The sequence below is a fragment of the Leopardus geoffroyi genome, chromosome A1 (assembly GCF_018350155.1).
Source record: "Leopardus geoffroyi isolate Oge1 chromosome A1, O.geoffroyi_Oge1_pat1.0, whole genome shotgun sequence".
Classification (NCBI taxonomy): Eukaryota; Metazoa; Chordata; class Mammalia; order Carnivora; family Felidae; genus Leopardus; species Leopardus geoffroyi.
The window spans coordinates 48,859,447-48,881,834 of NC_059326.1; positions in this window are offsets into that span (position 1 = coordinate 48,859,447).

Here is a 22,388-nt window from a genome sequence, read left to right on the forward strand (position 1 = left end):
ACAGAATAGTTGGGTGGCCTATGGAAGGCTCCCTTTTGGTCCCAGCTAGGAGATCCCCCTTGTGAGATTGGAATACCCGCTCAGGAAAGTAATATACGGAGCCACTTATCTCACAAAATAAATCAATCTGGGGGAGAAGAAATGATAGGTTTGGTGCTTCTCAAGATTACATCTCATAATGTGCTCCAGAAATTTGTGCTAACCTCAAACACTTTTGGCTTAGAGGATTTAGTAAGCAAGGGCTGAATGTATCCACTAGGCATCATAACAAGGGTTCTTTTTCAAAACTACAGTGAGATATCACATCATACCTGTCAGAATGGCTAAAATAAAAAACACAAGAGACAACAAGTATTAGCGAGGATGTGGAGAAAAAGGAACACTTGTATACTGTTGGTGGGAATAAAAACTGGTACAGCCACTGTGGGAAACAGCAAGGAGCTTCCTCAAAAAATTAAAAATAGAACTACCCTATGATCCAGGAATCACACTCTGGGGTATTTACCCAGAAAGTACAAAAACACTAATTCAAAGGGATACATGAACCCCTATGTTTATAGAAGCATTATCTACAATAGCTAAACTATGAAAGGAGATCAAGTGTCTATCTATAGATGAATGGATAATGAAGTGATACTGGGGCACCTAGGGGCTCAGTTGGTTAAGTGTCTGACTTAGGCTTAGGTCATGATCTCACAGTTCTTGAGTTCTAGCCCCATGTCCACTTCTGTGCTGACAGCTCAGAGCCTGGAGCCTGATTCAGAATTCTATGTCTCCCTCTCTCTCTGCCCCTCCCCAACTCACACTCTGTCTCTGTCTATCTCAAAAATCGATAAACATTAAAAAAAAAAAAGAAGAGGTGGTATCTGTATACAATGGAATATTAGCTATATAAAAGAATGAAATCTTGACATTTGCAACAACGATAGAGAATAGATAGAGCTAAAGAGTATAATGCTAAGTGAAATAAGTCAGAGACAAATACCATATGATATTACTCATACGTGGAATTCAAAAAGGAAAACAAACAAGCAAAGAAGACAAAGAGAGAGAGAGAGACCAAGACACAGACTCTTAACTATAGAGAAGAAACTGGTGGTTACCAGAGGGGAGGTTGGTGGGGGGATGGTAGAGACACGGGATGGAGATTAAAGAGTACACTTACCATGACGAACAAATAAACTGAAATGGAAAAAAAAGAAAAAGAAAAAAGGAAAAATTCCCAAGGGTTCTTTTGAGTTGGAAGCTAAAACAGCCACTGGCCTTTTAGTTCCTCACCATGAGTTAAATGTATTAAAGAGAGAGATTATGGTGCTGTCTGGAGTGGTTCATCCTGACATTGAAAGAAAAATGGACTTGTTTCTTCACAATGCAGACAGCAAGGTGTATGGACAGAATGAGCCAAGCTGAGAGTGGGGGTGGAGATCTTTGTGTCACCAATTTTAGCAGTAACAAACAATAACAAAGACTAAAGATGACTTCAGTCTTGTACAGCAGGACTATCTAGGACTCCTATCTCTTAGGAACAAAAGTTTGTATTATCCCACAGGTGAAGTTACTCAATCAGCTTTTGTGCTGGCTGATGGCAAAGAAAATATGAAATGGGTAATGGAGGGGTATACTTGTCCTCATGATTTTGCATAAACAACTGTAGTCACTTTTTTTTTTTATAGTCACTTTCATATGATCTTACTTGCTTTCTCTCTCCCTGTCTTTCCCTCTTCTTCTCTACTTACATATTTAACAAATTTATCTTTTAATTCCTGTCCATTTGCACCCACTATTATATATAGGGCATATTTAGTTCAGGGGATGAACAATACTTATATGGGATGGAGGCAAAACTAGAAAAGGTTTGGATATTACCCAAAGGTCTGAGACATGCAATTGGATTTGCACATAATGGGACTTTGGATGATCTCCTCGTTCTAAGAGCAGAAAAGTGTGTTTTAATTATATAAGAGATGGTAAGACATTTTACAGAAGCAGATTTTGGGGAGAATAAGTGTATATATGGATTTTAATTAGTGAAAGAGGTGGAGTATAGGGATATTTGTCATATTTTTGCTGCCGAGGGACTCAAGTTCCTACGATAGGGGAACTCTCCACTATTTAAGGCAGTATACTTACTTCCATCTTGGAAGTCACATGGGATAAATGGTCCTATTTCTCTGTGAGTTAGGGTGAATAACCCAGATTTGGATAATGAAATACTCATGTTGAGTCAGTTTTGAATCTAGCAGAAGTGATGCAAGGTAGCTAGACAATATCCAGTCATTATAAGGGTGGCATCAGTGCTGTTAGTGTCTGCTGTGCAGGGTTCTGGTTGCCACAATGTTAGTGGAGAGTTCCTGGGAAGTCTACAAAAGTGGCAGTTGTGTTCTAAGCCATTCCAGGGGAGAGGTTTTGATGTGATCCTGGTTCCTGCTGATTTCCTGAACCTGGTTCTTCAGTATTGTATAACATAGAATTTGGCAGATCTTTGCCCTGGGGACTAGGAGGGAATCTCTAAATCCTTGGAATCTCTTGAGTGTGGAAGTGACTTTGCCATTCATGGTAGACCCTTCAGACCATAGTTTATGATAGTTTATGCTGATGAGATGGATTGGGATGGCCATACCAGAAAAACCAAGTATGTGATTATAGATTTGGTGCTTTGAGCTATATGGTATCAGCCCAGTCTCCACAGAAGTAAGAGAACTAGAGATTTAGTTCTATCATGTGGCCAGTAATCTGAACAATTATGCTCATGGAATAAAACCCCAATAAAAAGTCTGGACACTCAAAACGCCAGTGAACTTTCTTGGTCAGTAACCATGCATTCATGTGCTGGGCATGTGAAGTAGCCTGAGGACATGGAACCTTCATCTTTGAGGTCCTCCCATCTATTCATTTGGCTGGTCCTGATTTGAATCCTTTCTAATAAAATCATATTTGTAAGTATAATGCTCTCCTGAATTCTATGAGCTGAGGGAGCCGTGGGAATCTTCAAATTTGTCACCAATTCGTGAGAAGTGCAGGGGATCTGGGAACCTTGGAGCTTGTGACTGGTGTCTGGGGTTAGGGGAGTCTCATGAGGGACTGTGCCCCTAATGTGTGAGTTCGACCTAACTCTGGGATTTAGGATCAGAACTGAATTGTATTCAGCTTTCCTACCAATTCTGTGAGCTATCTGCACATCAACCTAGTAAATTCCTATTTTTCTTAGAGCAACTTTCTGTTGTTTGCAATCAAGCACACTGATAAGTGAGAGAGAAACTGTACTAAAGCTTTAGTAGAAACTGAAAGTAAGCTTTGGACATTGATCTGAAGTGTCTCATCATTCTAAGATGAGACACTTTTCTTTACTTCCCTAAGCAAATTTATGACCAACAGATAGTAAAAAAGTAAAAAGAAAAATAGTAGGATCACTTTGTATGTTTATATCACAGAGAATAAACACTTGTGAAGCAGAAAACCTCTTAAGAAAAAATAATTGATGAATTGCATTTATAACAAGAGTTGAATTTTTATTGCAAAAGAAAGTTGCTTTCTCAATAATGAACACCACTTCCTGAAATATCTTTAAAAATTCATATCAAACTTTTTACCAACTATATTAGTTAAGGATGTGTTAGACTGCTAACCATAGGGCCCTAGAAAAGAGTGGCATAAAAAAGCAGGGTTAATTTTTCTCTAATGTGAAAGAAATCTGGAGATAGACAGCCAAGTATGATATGCATGGTATCATTCAGGATCCAGGCTCCTTCTAATTTTCCTTCAGAATATATACTGTCTTCCACATTATTGCAAGATGACTCTTGCCCCCATGAGCATGGCAACTAGCCTCCAGCCAGGAAGAAGAGTGAAGGGCAAGGGGCAAAGAACTCGGAGTTAGTTCCTTTAAAAGAGCTTTTCTCGAATAACCTCCAAGCAATTTCATTAGTATCTTATTGGCTACAACTATGTTCCTTGACCAGCTCTAGCTGCAAAGGAGTCTGGACATGTAGTTTATATATGTATTTATTTTTTCTTGCTTATATTGGCAACACGAAGAAAAATCAGAGTCATAAAGAAAATTAGTGTATTGTTTTCTTTAACTTCTACTTATAATTATTGTCATTAAACAAATTCCTATCTAATCTACAACTGATTTTACTACCAATTTAACTGCTGATTTATAGATGGATCCCTAATTTAGTAAGTATTCATATAATGGCTAAATGTTCATATAGGATAATGTTCAGACTTGTTTTGTGTTTCTTTGGTGAAAATTCCTGCCATTGGCCACTCTTTTGGACTGTCACTGAAGAGTAAGGTTAAAACATTTGGGAGGACACTATAGCATATCTTAAAAATAATTGGATGGATTGAGAACCGACAGTATTAAACTTCAATGCTTTAAGTTGTACGCATGATAGTTGCCATATTAAAGTATCTGAAAAAGGAATAGGTCTATGCATAAGGGCCTGAAGGTACGATTGTGGAGAATCAGTATGAAATTATGGAAAGGAGATGATAAAACTGATGTAGGATGGGATGTAGCAGAACCCTGTGGGTCATTTAGAGAATCTGGGAATACAGAGCTGGAAGAAACAAGAATGGATTCTTCTTCCAATTGGGAGGGAAGTATTTAGAATATTTTGAAAAATTCAATCATAAATATTTAGAATGAGCTGTGTGTCTAAAAGGGAGAGTGAGTGACCCAAGGAATATTGTCAGATTGAAGTTCACAGAATTTGAGGAGCAAAATTTTCCTGAAGCCAAGACAAGGGGTTGATTTGTAGACAGAAAAGATCTAGATATGCCAGGTACCTGGATTTCTGAGCAAGATAAACCAGGTTGTGGCCAAGGAATAAAAGTAAAAGTGAATTTTTAAAAAAGATAGTAAACGCTAGGACTTAGGGAAGAACTACATCTTGCTTTAAAATAAAGTAAACTGCGTCAGATGAGCCTAGGAAACCATGAATGCAGACTTCCTTTCCCCTTTGGAAGGGTGTGCTTTACTTGCATTCTTTCAAATAGTGTTCATTTTAGTTTTTCTTTTCTGCCTGGAAATATCTAAAGATAAACATAATCACTAGGTAGTCATTACAGAATTCCTTACTTTGTGGCATACAGCTGTGATGCAACTAGAGAAATTATGTCAGATTTTGTTTGTTTGAAAAATGAGACAATGTGAAGTTTATTAAATATGAACATATGATTCTTTAAGGTGTAAATAATACAGTAACATCCCTTCTACCCTCCATAAAAGCAATTTATATTCTTTTCTCCTTAGGCTCATTTTTTCCTTGGTAAACGTATCTGTACTGCCTTGAAAAATGATTAGAATTGACTTAATGTTAATCTATTCCTGTAACATAGTTTTGATATCCAGCTTTTTCCATGAGCATGTACAGATCTTTTTGTCCCCCATATTTGTGAAATTTCCTCTTTACATCAGATCTTTGCAATGGCTGTGTTCAATTCTGTTATATTCTAATAGAATTGTATCTGATATTTGCTAAAATCTGAATGATTGGTGCTCAATAAAAACAGTATAATAACAATAATAATCCTAAATGATTTATGTGAATTAGAAAACATACTCCCACTGTAACTGAAAAGCAAACTTGGAATATCTTTGGCCTTTCATAGGATTGATAAATTATTTTCAGACTTGCAGTTTTATGGGAAAAGTGAAGATCACCCAAAGGATTTCAAATATCATAGGGATTATGTAATGCGTGGCAGCTGGTGGGTTGAAGACAGAGTATCCCACCCTAATGCTTACTAAGACACTGATTTCGTTTGGGTAATAAGGGGTATTTCTAAGTATTATCTCAATGAGATAAGGTGACGTTACCCTAGTTTGAATCCATAGCACATGAAGCACAACGAACTGATCAAGCAGTAAAGTATCAGTAAAAATAGAAGGCTGAGCATGAACTTAAACAACGTGCATCTTGGAGGCATGCACCAACAATCATCTTACTTTGACAAAAATCTCTTCTGTGGTAAAGTCCTCCAGGGAATGTGATTATACCACTTCCTTCTTTTCTCAGTACCAATGTTTACAAATCTTCTTGTAAGAAAATACTTTTTTATATTTAACCTAAATCCCTATGTGGAAGCTTAAGCCCACTACTTCCTCTTCCAGTTTTAGTGAAGATGTAATACAGCTGCAGCTTCCAGATGGTTCTTTAAAAAAAAAAAAAAAAAAAGACCTAAGGCTTATTTACATATAATCAGCTCAGCTATCCCCTTTCTCCATCCCCATCAACAAGAAAAAAAGATTGCATTGCCTCCTCTTACATTCCTATTCCCTCTAAGGTTGCACATTACCATTTTATTTTATCTTTGTAGTTAAATCTTTCCACCTGTCCCTAATTATTTCCTTATGACCAATTTCCAGAAGTGAAATTCCTGGGTCAAAAGGTAAGCATATTTTCAATATTTTTTTGATTTATATTGCCAACTGACTCTTGAGATAGATGTTTATTTATGCATCTACTGGCTGTGCAGCAAACAAAACGTTTCTTCTCACTCTTGCCAATGTGTATTATCACTCTTTTTATCTTTGCCAATTGGTGACTCGTTATTTTAGTTTTCGCTTCTTTTCTTACAATGAGGTTAAGCTTTTGTTTTTTCATATATGCTGGTAATTTGTTTTTATGTGTGTGTAAGAATTCTGTTTTCTATTCCTTTGCCTGTTTCAATATTGGCATTTCTCTTGTTTGTAATAAGTTTTTCTAGGAAAGACAATAACCTTTCTTTGCACGTTACCCATATAGTTCTTCCACTTTTTGCTTGCTATTTTATTCTACTTGTCAAATTTGGAAGAAGCAGATGTTTAAAATTTTTAATGTAGCAAAACTGATAAATCAGTAATTTGTGAGGCTTGTGAAGGAGTCTGTTCATACCCGCAAGATTATATAAATATTCACTTATATTTTCTTTCTTAGAACTCTTATAATTTCAGAGAAATAAGGGAAGGCATCACAGAGAAGGTGACATCTGAGCAAAGATCTGACAGAGTTAAAGAGGGGGCCATATGCATATTTTGGGGAGAAACATTCCAGGCAAAGAGAACCACAAATGCAAGAATCTTGTAATTGGAACTTTTGTGTATGGTTTGAGGACCAGCAACGAGGCTAGTGTGTTTGAGGTAGAATGACTGAAGGGGTAGAAAACACTGGCCATGTTGCATAGGGCTTTCAAGCTCACCATAAATCCTTTATTCTGAGAGAAATGGGAACATTGTGGGAGAAGGGTTTAATCGCAGAAGTCACGTGACCTGAGCTTCATTCTAACAGGATTATTCTTTATTCTTTAATAGTTCAATCAGTTGATTCAAATTATTTATCTAATCTTTTTTTCCCGGATGGAGAGGTTATTCTTTTTGGTATAATTTATATAAATTATTAAATTGTTAAGGATGCTTAGCGTTAATATAAATTAATCTAACGTGGAACTTTCATTTTGTTTGCTTTAATCTCTTGACTTTCTCTTGCATAAATAAAACACTGTTTTAATTGTTGTACCTGAAAGTACATTTAAAGTCTGATTGAGCAGATTCCTTTTTATTACTGTTTTCTCAAATTTTTCTCGCCTGTTTTTGGTCATTTTTTTTCTATATATAAACTTTAATGTTATGATCAAGTTACTAAAATTCATTGGCTTTGGATGTGTGAATAAACTGCCTGGATTATTTTTGAGCAAGAATTGAAATCTGTGCAATACTGTCTTTCAGTAATTTAAGCTTCATTTAAAACTTTTTCATCAAGTTTTGTAATTTATCACATCCAGGTCTTGTACACTTCTTGTTCTCTCTTAAGTTTGTTCTATAGTTTTTAAATTTTTTTTTCAACGTTTATTTATTTTAGAGACAGAGCATGAACAGGGGAGGGGCAGAGAGAGAGGGAGACACAGAATCTGAAACAGGCTGCAGGCTCTGAGCGGTCAGCACAGAGCCCGACACGGGGCTAGAACTCACGGGCAGTGAGATCATGACCTGAGCCGAAGTCGGACGCTCAACCGACCAAGCCACCCAGGCACCCCAAGTTTGTTCTATAGTTTTAAGACACACTGATGTTTATGTTAACCTAATTTCAGTATTATAAAAAATAGTGTTTTCTTAAGGAACTATTACGTGGATGACTTCTGTTTTCTTGCTTGCACTTTGTTCTCAAAGACATCTTGGTACTGGGAAGAAGGCAAGCTCTTTGATTTGAATCTTGATTCTGCCACATATATAGCCTTGAAAAGTTTACTTTATTTGATTGAGTCTGTTTCCTCAATGGTATCATGATAATAATCCCTGATAGGGCTTATATGGAGATTAAATGAGGTAAGTGAACATAGGATATAACAGTCATTCAGTACATTTTTATTTTTTGACTTTTCTAGTGATTTATATTTTCCTCCTAACCTTGCAGTTCATATTTAATCTTCATAGGGCAGATAAGATACACCATGAAAGGTAGATGGCGTTTCTATCTGCTCCTTGAAGGGCTGCCTCTCCAGAGCCTCCACACTTCATTTTTTCCTCTACTTTCTTAGTCTTATATGAACTAGTTCTACCTAAATCATTTTAAACATTAGTAAATAATATCCTGTGAAATTATCTTTTGTGACAGAAGGCAGCTTCTTTTTTATTCTTTAAAGTTTTTTTAATGTTTATTTCTTTTTTGAGAGAGAGACAGAGTATGAGTGGGGAGGAGCAGAGAGAGAGGGAGACACAGAATCCGAAGCACGCTCCGGGCTCCGAGCTGTCAGCACAGAGCCCGACGCGGGGCTCGAACCCACGAACTGAACTGTGAGGTCATGGCCTGAGCTGAAGTCGGGCGCTCAACCGACGGAGCCACCCAGGCACCCTGACAGAAGGCAACTTCTAAAACGTGGCATTCCAATGGTCTCTGTCATGTCACTTCACTGAAATAACTTTCTATTGCCAACAACTGAGAGAACGATCAGGGACATCTCCGAGATAGATTTTACTACCATGAAACGACAACCTTGTCTTTCTCATATTTTCTGAAGTAGCATCCATATCGGAAAGACACAAGAGCTGACCATTTGAATGGATAAAAAAGGGATATGACAGAGTTAGGGAATCTGAGGTATCAACTATCTATACAGAGTAGATAACTATCCATTTTCTTTAACACAGTTGGCTTGACACATCCAAACCTATCTTGCAGCCTATTCTATTTAGTTCTCCTCCAGCTGGCTTTTTCTCCATAGTTGAGCCTAGTCTTTTCCTCTCATGATTTTACCTTTAAATCCTGTTCTCAGGGTGAGCTAATTCTCTTTTGCTTGCAGAGCTGATGATTGGAGAAGCAAAGTCCTTTTTATGTCTGGAAAATAAATCTGCTCTATACACTTCAGGTAGACACTGCCCTCTTCATTAGATTTGACCCCTGATTTGGCAGCATCCCATGGATGATGCCTATAGCCATGCCCTTGATTGGCCTCTGGTGTGTTTCCCAGTCTACTCTCCTTGAATAATCTTCATGTTTTCTGTTTCAGGGCCTGCCAGAGGCCTAATGGCTCAGCCTCTCCAATCTCAAGGTTCTTCTCTTGCTCTCTGTTCTCGTGTACTATGAAAGGAGTATAGGGGCACCTGGGTGGCTCAGTCGGTTAGTCAAGCGTCCGACTCTTGGTTTTGGCTCTGGTCATGATCTCATGGTTTTGTGAGTTTGAGCCCCGTGTTGGGCTCTGTGCTGGCAGAGGGGGACTTGCCTGGGATTCTCTCTCTGCTCCCCACCCCCCACTTGCACTGTCTTTGTCTCTCTTCAAATAAATAAACTTAAAAAAAATTTTTTTAAAGGATTATACATACTTCACATTGCCATCTATAGTATGGTCATTTCTTTCGTTTCTGGAGGCTAACTACATCTTTTCATCACTACACTATTTTCCCTGCTATTATACTTTTCTCCAGTTCTGTTGGTCTAGATTCGTACCTAGTGGACTGATACAAATCTGACTTGGCCCATGTCATATATGATCATGTCAGTGAAGTCTCCTTGATCTATCCAAAATGATGTGGCTCCTCTCTCACTCACATTCTTGTAATTCTTTTTACTTCTTCCCAGGTAGTTGTGGTATTCTCCCTTGTATTATCTGGCAAGTACTTAGTGCTAACTATGTACCAGTTATGATACTAGGTACTGAGAATGCAAAAATGAACGTGACAAGAGTATACCATTAGGAATACCAAAGTGGGCAGAGAGGCATATAAAATATTATATTGCAACAAAAATATTATATTGAAACAAATATAGCTCAGGGGATGTAATTATAAAACAGCTGTGATTGTTTCCCAGAGCTCCTTAAAATGTGCTTTGTAGGGCTAGTCCTTCCTCTTCTCTTGGATGAAAATCAAACTATAACTTAGGATTCTATCTTAAGGCATAAACCCTTCTCTTAATGTAGTAATTATAATGTCCTATCCCAAGAAATGTCACCACCAACCCTCTACCTCCTCTTATTTAATGGAAAATGGAATTTCTCTCCTCTTTTGGGTCTGGTGGGAGAGAAAAGTAGGAGAGATAGGTTGGGGCAAGCTGTTCCTTCCATTGCTTTGTTACCATTGTGGGCTATGTAGTGCTGCTCTTTGGTCCTGATGAATGCTTAATATTAGCACTTTCTTTTACAGGTGCTCTTGTGGGTTCTTTGGAGCCCTTCCACTCCTCCAACTTCCCAACTTTACCAGTATTCCTTCCCTTGCCTCACTCAATAGTTGAGGACTTCTGTGCTTGTTTGGGCTGGTTATGTCCTATTCACGGGTGATAACTGCCAGTTTCTCTTTGTTCCTACTTTGGGTAACTTTCTAGGCCAGGACCCTAGATGATCCCACATAATTGTTCTTTCACTCATTTGGCCACATCTGTTCCAATGGAAGCTTTCATTCATTCATTTCTTATTCCCTCTCTTCCATCCCCCTAGCCTCACCCCAGTAAATATTGGGTTTACATACTGATCTCAGTTCAACAACTGCTTCATTTATTCCACAAAGAACCTTCCAGCCCACCTCTTGCACTTTACATTCCCAAGCAAGACTCAGGTGCTGGTCCCCAGTAGTATAGGACATGTATTGAATCCTTCCACTTGTCCCTTTAAAACTCTGTCTTTTTCAGGGTGCCTGAGTGACTCAGTTGGTTGAGCATCTGACTCTTTTTTTGTGTGTGTGTTTAATTTTGGTAGGTAGGGAGGGAGGGAGAGAGAGAGAGAGAGAGAGAGAGAGAGAGTGAATGTGAGCAGGGGAGGGGCAGAGAGAGAGGGAGACACAGAATCTAAGGCAGGCTCCAGGCTCTGAGCTGTCAGCACAGAGCTTGACATGGGGCTCAAACCCATGGACCATGAGATCATGACCTGAGCTGCAGTTGGACGCTTAACCAACTAAGCCACCTCACCTGACTCTTGATTTTGGCACAGGTCATGATCCCAGGGTGGTGGGATCAAGCCCCTCATCGAGCCCCATGTCGAGCCCTGTGCTGAGTATGGGCTTAAGATTCTCTCTCTCCCCCTCTACCCCCACTCAAAACAAAACAAAACAAAACAAAACAAAACAAAACAAAACAAAACCCTCAACTCTGTCGTCTGACTTGAGATAGAAAGTGAGCACCACAGTCTCCCCCTATAGCTTTCTCCAAAAATCTTCTCCATATCCACTATCACTTTTCTGAGCTCTTCCTAAATTTTTAAAGGTACACTGTCACCTCAGGGTCCCAACACTTATTTTCTGCCATTCTAATTTTTCAAATCTTGCTTTGAAATATAGTATCTGTAGTTTTCATACTTCTGCTAAAACAGAGATAGGGAATCTCATTTTAATACCCAACTACATAATTACATTATTATTAAGGAGGAATGCTTATTCCTTGGTCCTTCTTATTTCCATGGTCAGGAGATGACTTTAGCTGCTTTCTCCAGGAAAGGGCAGTCCATCTTTTCCCCCTGCCGCCCAAGGAGCTCTGGTGGTGTCAACACTGATTGGTGAAACTGGAGACAGCCCATACCATTTGCTGTGCTGGTGGTCAGGTTACCCGGCCTGAACAGTTCTATACTTACTCTTTTCTTCCTGGACATATCTGTCCTTGACATCCCTGGGAAAGAGTCTCTTCCATCAGAGCACTGGGATTTTAAATCACGATGGGAGGTAGGAAGTCTCACTATACTCCTTAAGTTAGTCGATACTAGAACAGCTTTGGTGCTTAGGCTCTCGGCTAGAACTCTGGATAGAAGATATGTTAACCAACATCCTGAAACTAACTCTTCACATTGGTAAAGTATGACCTACTTTTTGGTGGGTAAGAAAAATATTTTTTCTAAACAGTAATTCAGTATCTCTCACAACAGTTTGAAAGAAATAGAAATTTTGTTGAGATTTTCTTTACTCATAAGTGCTTTTTGAGGAAAATAATCAAAATGTTGAACAAGCACAGAGATGGCAACATCAGGTCTGTAACCAATGAATAAAAGGGTGGATGACATTATAGTCTGATAGTTTAGCTGGAATGAAAACACGTAGCATAGGGAAATACCTTAGGGGCTGTTATATACTAGGCTCAATAGAGTAAGAGCATAGAGTACATAATGGGCTTTGTCAAGCATTGTTAAGCTTGTTTGGTCTCAGATTTTAAGGACCCTTAAATTCCATGTTAAGAAGCTTGGACTTATTCTCCTGGGCAGAGAAAATGCAAGGCTTGGGCAAATATATGGGAACAGATGAAAGTCTCTGAAAGCTGAGTGATGGACAAGGATATTATTTTAAGTCCAGAACACCAGACATGTTGGATGTCATTGGTGTGGACAATGGGATAAGGAATGGATTTTAGCAGGAATGTTTCTTGCTACCATCCACTGTGGATACCTCTGGGGTTGAGAGTGGGGCTATAAACCTTCTTTTTAAATTTATCCTGCATGGCTGGTAAGAATATTAGCAATTGTTACCATTTATTAAATGCCTACTGTATGTCATATAAATAATTACCGATCCTCACAATGCTGTATGTCATTCTCATGTTTCCTTCCTTTCTTCCTTTACAGTGAAGAAAGTTGTCTGTCCAAGTTTCCAAACCACGATGGCAGCCTGGTATATCTAGTGTCCTTTTTGGTTGGAGACTCTGATTCCCAACTTCGTCTCTGCTACCCCCCTCCCCCCAACCCAGTACTGAAGTCTCTGAAATAAGTGAAAATAGGCTCACTAACTTAAATCTGTTCCTGACAAAAGCTGTGGTCAGGGAAGTGAGCTTGCATTACCTGATTGACTCTTAAGTACTACAAAAATACACCTGGGAAGTTTACAAGTCTGCATTCGGATTGTATCCCATGCTAGTGAAAACTGACACTGCAGGCCTGGTGGGAAAGGCTGATGAAAGAGACATGATGGAGAAGCTGATCTGGGGATCAAAACATGGTATCTGGTCACATTATCTAGTTTTCTGCAAGTTGTTGATAGAAAGTGCCTTAGTACATGGGGTGAGGGGTGAGGCTTAACAGTGGAAGAGCCTTTGGTTTGTAGTCCCTTGTGAGAATCATAGAAAACCCTGTTCTGTGGACACTCATCGCCACTCTTTTCCCTAGCAGACTTTTGAAAACAGATCTAATTGTGTGTAGAAACCCACGCTCACACTTTCTGGCCAAAAACCGTACCATAAAAAACTGAGAACATAGGGGAAAATAAATTCAACTGCAGACCAACTTTCTCTGAAGTCACAATCGGAGAGACACTGCTTCTTAGAAGTCTCGTTCTTCCTCCAACGACTGACAGCGACGTAAAATCTATCTGTGATCCATTAGTAACTGGTCATTATCCTTCTCCTCGACTTCTACCTCCCACATTCTGGTATGTCCCTATTTCACTGTATTTTATTGTTCTGCCTGTGTCTTTCTTTTTTTCTTTTTTAACTTTCTCCATTTTAGGAATGATTTTTAAAGCTTTCTTCTCTGTTTTTTGAAAAGTGTCATCTCAAGAAGCCTGCATAGTTTCTCACACTTCAGAAGTTATCCTGGTAGAAATGTTAATTGCGGGGGATGCTATTTGTCCTCCATTCTGTGATGCTAAAGTACTTTTGCAACCGACTGTCATCAGAGGAAAAGGTGGCCCCTCTTTCTCTCAAAACCTTGAGACAGTAAGAATTAAGACATAAGGGATGTTGGAGTACTTTGGCATGACAAGCAGAGATGAAAGGCATTTAGAAGTTGGAGTTGAATATACTTATTAGTCAAAGAAAATCAGATCTTATCTTAGATAAAGAAGAATAAAGTAAGTGCTAGGTTATTTATTTTGTTGTAAAATACATCAAATTGCTTTTAATTGAATACAATTTCTAAACACATTTACAAAATTAGCTAGAATATAAGTTTAGAAGCAGATGAGTGTTTTCTTCTGTCAAGGTAATGGAACAAGGCTATAAGAGGAATAGTGTCAAAATATGTACAAACTCAATGGCCCCCATAAATCAATTTTTGATCTATGTCCTTGGTCGTAAGGCAGTCTCCATTTTAGAAGATTGTTGCAATCTTCTTGGTGGGTATAGAAAATATTTTTCCTGTACAGTAATTCAATATATCTCACAAAAATTTGAAATAAATGGAAACTTTGTTGACATTTTCTTCAGACAGACGTAAAATTGTTCCTCCTAAACATTGCTAGCTTCTGCAACCGAGAGATTTCCTTAAAAATTCTTGTCAGCAAGCGTTCCTTTCTGCCTTCACAAACAATGTCCTTTTCATGCACGTACTACCAGAAGCACAGCTCAGCCACTGAACACCTGGGACCATCTCAAAGTTCAGCCCAGCCAACCTTAGTAAGCTCAGTCAATTACTGGAGGAGATTGGCGGAGGTGGGGTGGTACCTGCCATTTGACCACAGTCCTGGCAAGCATGACTCAGTTTCTAATGGCAACAAGCTCAAAGCTCCTCTGTGGGGAAGCTTTATAATTAAATGTTAAAATAAAAGTGCTTTTCTAGGAAGGAACAAATTTCTTTCCCAAATTCTAACTTAATATGGGTTTTCAGAGTTCATAGCTTAGTAGAAAATTCAGCCTTCAGATTCTGCACATTTAAGCAGGTAGTATGTGATTAAGAAGCTGCCATGGTGGCAAGTCTTCTAAATCCAGTGCTTTTGTTTGCCACATGTATGGCTTATGAACTTGGGCAATTGGATGTCTGTATTCTCTCCATGTTAATACAATACATTATCATTAGCATTTGCGTGAATTCACCCTGCAAGGATGGGGACGGAGAGGGTGAAGTATGCCGATGGTCTGAGTTTCCCTAGGGCTACAGGGTGATGATGTTAAGATCCTTGCGCACCAGCCTGGCCTCGGTGTGATGGAGGTGTCTCTCCTGGGATGCAGTGTGATGGAAATTCAGATCTATGGGTGACTGCACAACAGCATGAACCAATGGATAGAAATGAACCAGACAGACAAAAATGAATAGAAAAGGTAATGGCAAAGGTATGATTCTCAGAAAGTGAGGACCTTCATTATGGTTTCAGTTCCATTCTTGAACATTGTGTGACTTGGGACAAGGCGTTTAACTTCTCTGGTTCCCAGTTTCTCTGTTGAGCATGTTTGCACAATATGATTCACATGGTATTTTATAATTCTAACATCCTAGTGTTCTATTATCTCTACCACTAATTTTTTTAAAAGATTCTTTAAAAATATTTTTAACATTTATTTGTTTTTGAGAGACAGGAGAGAGACAGAACACAAGTGGAGGAGGGGTAGAGAGTGAGGGAGACATAGAATCTGAAGCAGACTCCAGGCTCTGAGCTGTTAGCAGAGAGCCTGATGTGGGGCTTGAACCCACGAACTATGATATCATGACCTGAGCTGAAGTTGGACGCTTAACCAACAGAGCTACCCAGGTGCCCCTCTACCACTAATGTTATTATTTTAATATGTTCATAGATTGTATTTTAGCAAAACACAAATGTGTCTTAATTTTTGATGATACATGATAATGATTTAGTAAGATTAGTTAAAAAGTGGCCAAACAGAAAGACTTACAATTCACAAAGTTCTCCTCCCTTGAAAACTAACAATATGCACATATGTTCCCAACCTACCCAGCTGGAGATACCAGAGGAAATGTAGACTACAACCTGTACGGAAAAACCTGTTCTTGTAAATCAGCTAAGCTGGTTACAGAGTGTCTTCCAAAAATTCAAGACTATGTTGTTATAATACTTAGTATCTACTTTCAATGGTTGCTTCATGAATATTCTAATATAAACCAGATGCTTTCCTTTGATTAATAAAACTACTAGGAAAACATTATTGGCATAATCCAAAACTTATGTGAAAGCCTCATTGCTATTACCCACTGAGCCATAATTTGGAAAAGAGAAAAAAGTAAAAATGCATATAAATCCAATGGAATAACCCAAGAGTTTTGCATTAATAAATCACAAAAATCAATTCATCCAGACAAGACGTAAACTAAAGATTCATACTGTGTTTGCATGTGGATCACTCCTTCACAGGTGTTTTGAGTTTTTACTAATTAATAAGAGAACATATGTTAATGGTAGACTGAGCACTGGGCTGAAAGTCAGGGGAATTTGGATTTTATTTTGGATTCTCCCATTTTTTACTCCATGACTCTATTCTCAAACCCTGTGCCACTGTTTCCACATCTGTTAAAATAGAGATAACAATATTCACTTGACCAATGTGAGATTAAATCATGGACTTTAAAAGAACGAAAGCCCATGAATTTCCAGAAAAAAAATACAGGATTATTGTTATTTTACTAGGACTGAAGCTTTTGGCAAAAGTATCATCTATAAGCATCTATACAAGTCCTGTAAGTTTCTCAGAGCCCTTGAAAAGTTCCAGGTCTGCCTATGATCTTGCAGTGGGTGGACTCACCCTTGATGCCCTCGGGCCATCCAGCTGCCCTGTGCCTTTTAGTCCCACAGTGAGGCTGAATGCCAGGTGCAAAATCTGGGGTGGGCAAATCCTTAAAACAGACTCAGAAACAAACTGTCTTAGAAGGACAAGTGAGAGTGTTGTTATTCCAAATGTAACCTTCAGGCACTGTTGAATAAGACCCGAGATGATTCCTGTAGAACACAGGACTCCCAGAGGGTGAGTAAATTGGCCCACCCTATTAAGGTGATCCCTTTGAGAGAGTGAGAGCTTCATCCTCACCTTCGAGGCGAACGAACGAGCCCACAATCTTTCTTCTCCATTTATGGAACAGGAGTGTCAGAGGCCAAGGCTCTGCCTCTTTTGGCTGTGCTCAAGTTACTTCTGATTCATCCTTCCCTGACAAGGAGAGAGAGCGGTCCCGTGGCTGCAAGCCTGGTAGGTATTGGCGGCTCTCGAGGCCAGGGGAGTGCCTTTGAATGAGAGCATTATTGAAGGGAGAACATGTGGAAGGAGGCTCTGCCCTGCACCCTTGTCTTGGCTCTCAAACATTCTATCCCATGAGAGGTATAGGCTTCATAGTGAGTGTAGCCATTGTCATAGAATTCCAACAACTCAAACCCTTCTTGAATGTAAAAATATGTTTGTTTTCACCCACTGTGAATAAGACCTTTTAGGTAAGCAAGAACCCCCTGAAATGCAAAGTCATATATTCATTCCATCGTCATGGTATGAGATCAGGGGTTTATGAAAATTTCTCTCAACTCATCAAATTTCTCTGTATTTGGAGGATGACAAGTTACTGCATATATCAGTCTTCATGGGGTTCATGGTTTTTCTTGTGGACATGTGAAATCCACTCACAACCCCTTGGAGACACTTTTGTAAGATCATATGCGTGAAGCCGGCTCTACCTGGTGTTTTTCACACCATGGAGAATTTGGCTTTTTGTTAACTGCATCTACTGTCTTAAAGCTCTTTATAGACTCTTTTCTAAGTGATATTAATAGTAATGGTAGTCCTTTATTAATAATGTATAATAACAATAGCTCTCATTAAAACAACACCAGTTAAGTGATAAGAGAAAGGGTTAGATTGTGATTAGGGAATGGGTCTGTGGACATCAATACTACTAAAGTCATTTATTCTTTCCCTCATAAAGCAGAAACAAATATAATGACTAAGATCTTCGTGAAATCCTGTCACAGTCACAAAATTGCAGGCTGGTGCTTTCATTTGTGGGAGAGTTTCCTTGGTGGTGTTGTGTGATGGGGCATCCCCAGGAGAAAAAAACAAAGGATTATTTGCATGATGTCCCTGGGTTCCCTGTGGACTTCCTTCATTCCTCCCAGGCGGGAGTCCCATCAGTAGCAAAAAAGTGGGCAGGGATGCTGGGTTCTTGTCCTGATTTTATTATGTAATGCTGTGTGCCTAAATGCCAGCATCCTGGCTCCATTTTTCTTATCTGTGAGATGGAAAGGATTATATCTATCTATCTATCTATCTATCTATCTATCTATCTATCAATCAGAAATTTCATTTCGTTTGCAAGGTAAAAACTGCACTCAGTGATGCTTTCTAAAGTGCTCTGAAAGATCACACCTCTGCTTCTGGCTGGTCTCCCACCTTATGGCCCCCACACCATTTCAGATCCCCAGAGTGCTTAAGCCGCATTCAGTGCACATACCTGCTCAGCGCCTCCCAGACCTCTACTCCCTGTCCTTCTTTCTACCTTCCCAAGGATAAGTCAATCAAGATAAATGTTCTTAACGAATTCATCAGAAGCTGTTGAGTGTTGTTAAAGGGTCATGTTACTTCTTCCTTTCTCTCTTCTTTCCTTTCTTTTCCTTCTTCCCTTCCTTCTAAGTGGGTGTATCACACCAAAATGCATGTGAGGTAAGAGACACAGCATAAAGTACAGATATGTTAAAACTATAAAATAATTAAAACAAGCTAAGAAGCCATTATTTGAATAATGTAAGATGGATGGAGGAGAAATTATTCAAGAAAATCCAAGCTAGGGAAGCTCCTGAAATTTCATGATGAAGTTTAATATTGAGCTTCCAGGCAGACAAGGCAAAGAGGAAAACAGAAAAAAAAAAATTTAAGGGAGACAAATTTTCCTACTCCTAATTCTTAGAAAAATGATCATCTGCAAATTCCTAGGTGCCTAAATAAGAAAGTGGATAATGTCTTCAATTCAGGCTTTTGTTGTTATTGTTGTTGAAGCAGAGGTAGTCCACATACTCTTTTGTGAACAAAAATATTAACCGCTGATGAAATACAAGCTGACTTCATTCATACAGAGACTCCTGGGGCATTTGCATTTTTAGAGTAGGCTCTGATTTTATTTAACTCTGAAGTTACTTACAAAATTAACATCTGTGGTGTTAGACATGGAAGCTGGTTTTGCAAGTGGGAATCTCTACCGTAATAATCGCTTTCTGCACTCACTCTGGCTTTGCATTGTATGTTTTCCCCATAGTGTTGGATTCAGTGTGCCTGTGAGAGTTTTATGTCCATGTCTGGTTTTTGGATTGGGGACTCAGAAATGGAGATAGAGCCTTGGAGAAAATGGCCCAGAAATCATTTACACCAAGCTGTAGCTATCATTTTCACTTCCCTTGGAAGGAGAACTCCTTGGAATTATTTCACATATAACCTCTCAAAAATATTTTAAAGTAAGCTTCATTAATCATTACTTGGCCATTTCCTAGGCCTTGTCCCAAAGGTCTGGTGAGCTTTAAATCCCTAGTGACACCTGCTGGGCAGAGCTCCGCTCACTGTGGCGGGCTTTCCATCAGCCCGCCTCTTCTTTAACATGCAAAGCTGCAGGCCGCGGGGTAGGGGCTGGCTGCAGCCTCTTCAGCTCAAAGCCAGCCTGCTCATTTCTCATGCAGGTGACCTCTGCCAGAAAAACTCTGCACCACAGTCTCCCCGATGGTCTCTCGGGGATTGATTTCCACCCTGCCCAGCCCCAGGAAACAAATGGGTGATCTAGCAAAGTTGGAGGGAGAGAGACAGGGGCAGTGAGAGAGAGAAAAGACATCCAACAGCATCCGCCCCCACTCCCAGCCCCAAGTTACTCTAAGCTGCTGCTTTGTCTGAAAACTCCAAGGTGAAAGATGCTACTTGAGCCGTATGTTTTGTTCAAGCACAAACCAAATTATGCTATACTTGCTTATATCTGAACATATTGGTTTATCTTACATAGAGTTTAATTGATGCAAACTTGAACTTCAGTATGTTAGAATTTCAGAGAAAACACCATCCCTGTGATTTAGATTGCTGTGTTTTCCCTTTGAACAAAGCAAAGAGGAGCAAGGCAATTACACCTCAGCCTCTGTTTATTTCGTCCATATTCAACAGCCATTACAAAAACAGTGTTTAGCCTCTTGTAGTATTACCTCTTATGTCCTTTACTGTCCAACTGCAAAATTTCTTTCAGAGTCAACATCTGCATCCTTGGACAGATCAACTAGTGTGTAAAGTCCATGTTAGCTGATCAAGCATGGCTTTGTTTGCACTTACTCACGGCGCATCCAGCGCTGCGTAAGTGGTTTTGCATATTAACTAAGTGCACAGTAACCTTCCTTTACCTCCTCGGAGCTCCACCCCCTCCCACCCAGCCTCCTCGGGAAATCAGCGCTGTTACTCTCCGCGGAGGAAGCTGCCAAGAGGTTGCCATGGCAACTGTTCTGCTTTCAGCAGCTACTTTTCTGGTTTAAGGGGGGGGGGGGGGTGGGGGGGAGCGGTGGAGAAAAGAAAAAAAAAAAAAAAACCTGAGGAGAACTAGGCAGCTTTTTGATCAGAGTTCAGATAAAGAGGGTCACAGTAATTTGCCGGCAGTACCTAAAATAACCCAATGGGTTAGAGAGCTCCAGCAAGAGAAGCAAACCCACAAACTAAAAAGGTAAGGGCAGTGGAAGGGCAATAATGAAATTATTTGGTAGTGGTCTTAGGCTGAAGCATTTCAAATTGGTATCAGTCCATCTCATCTAGGATGCTGTTTTATGAATCTTTTCATTTTTGTCCAGAGTCAAACAAAGATGATGAGTTTTATGAGATTATAAACGGCGAGGGGGTAAAACAGCATCAGAATGGGAATCTCACATCTGAAAGTCATTTTCTAGAACTTCATTCAGCACAGGAACAATGCAGCATTCAGGCATAATGAGCTGAAAGTGCTCAGTGCGCCAGGTCAAGTCGGCAACCTCTGAGCTCCTCTCCAAGAGAGGTTAGCCAAGGTAGGCCACAGAACAGTCTCCTTTCAAAGGAAGGGCTGGGCTTTTCAGCAGGGAAAATTGCAACAAGTCCAAATATGGAAAGCTGGGCAAGCCAGACTGGTTGGTGGGTTCCCGGGACATGCAGAGAGCTGTGCTAAAAGCTCCGGACACCTGATTCCTGGGATTTCGGCAGCTGTCCATGAAAGAGCTGAGCAGTTCGGTGATTGCTGGCAGAAGGCCTGCAGGTCTTGGGCAGGGCCAGGTGGTGAGGGTGGCATGGGCCTGGGCAGCCTGTGCCTCGTCTTCCCTGCCTCTGTTCTGCTCATCACCCCGGTGCACGCCTGCTCCCCGCCTGCCATGGAGCTTCCCAGGGCTTCTCTGCAGTCCACCTCCTCCTGCATTATTTATTCACCAGTGATGAAAACCTACTGCCCTAACCTTCCTCACACAAGCTGCTATTTTCTGAATCTGTATAGTTTTGTTCAGAACCCAGTAACAGCGCAACACCCGGATAAATTTAAAAGAATTGTAAGGTATGCAAAACAAATCCAGAGAGACCAAATGGAGAAAGTAACATGTAGTGTCATTCTGGTGACGTTGTCATTAACGTTTGATGACAAGAATGAATATTCGTAGTGGGGTAGCGAGGGAAGCACGAAGATCTCAGAGGTTAACACCTCTTTAAGGACATATAATGGTAGTGCAGCAAGGAGTCCTGAGTTCGGAGCAAAGACACAAGCTTTTTGCATGCAACAGCTTGTTTCTGACCTGAAATATAGCCATTTCTGCCTAACCCCATGATATGGTCTGAATTTTTGCATCCCCCCCCCCGCCTCCCCACTCATATATTGAAATCCTGACCCCCAAAGATGATGATATTAGCAGGTGGGGTCTTTGGGAGGGAATTAAGTCATGAGGGTGGAGCCCTAATAATTAGGATTAGTGCCCTTATAAAAGATACCCTACGGAGCTCCCTAGCTCCTTCCACCATGTAAGGGTACAAGAAGAAATCTGTACCTGAACAGGATGCTCACCTCGCCCTGGTCTCAGACTTCTAGCCTTCCAGAAGTGTGCAAAATAAATTTTTGTTGTTTATAAGCCACTCAGTGTGTGGCATTTTGTTATAGGAGCCAAAAGAGACTAAGGCTAAGACACCCCATATTGTGGCAGAGATAATAGGTTGATTGTCAACTTTCTTTAGACTTTTGCCATATATATATATATATATATATATATATATATATATATGCCATATATATAATATAATACATATATATATATTATATGATATCTATCTATATCTATA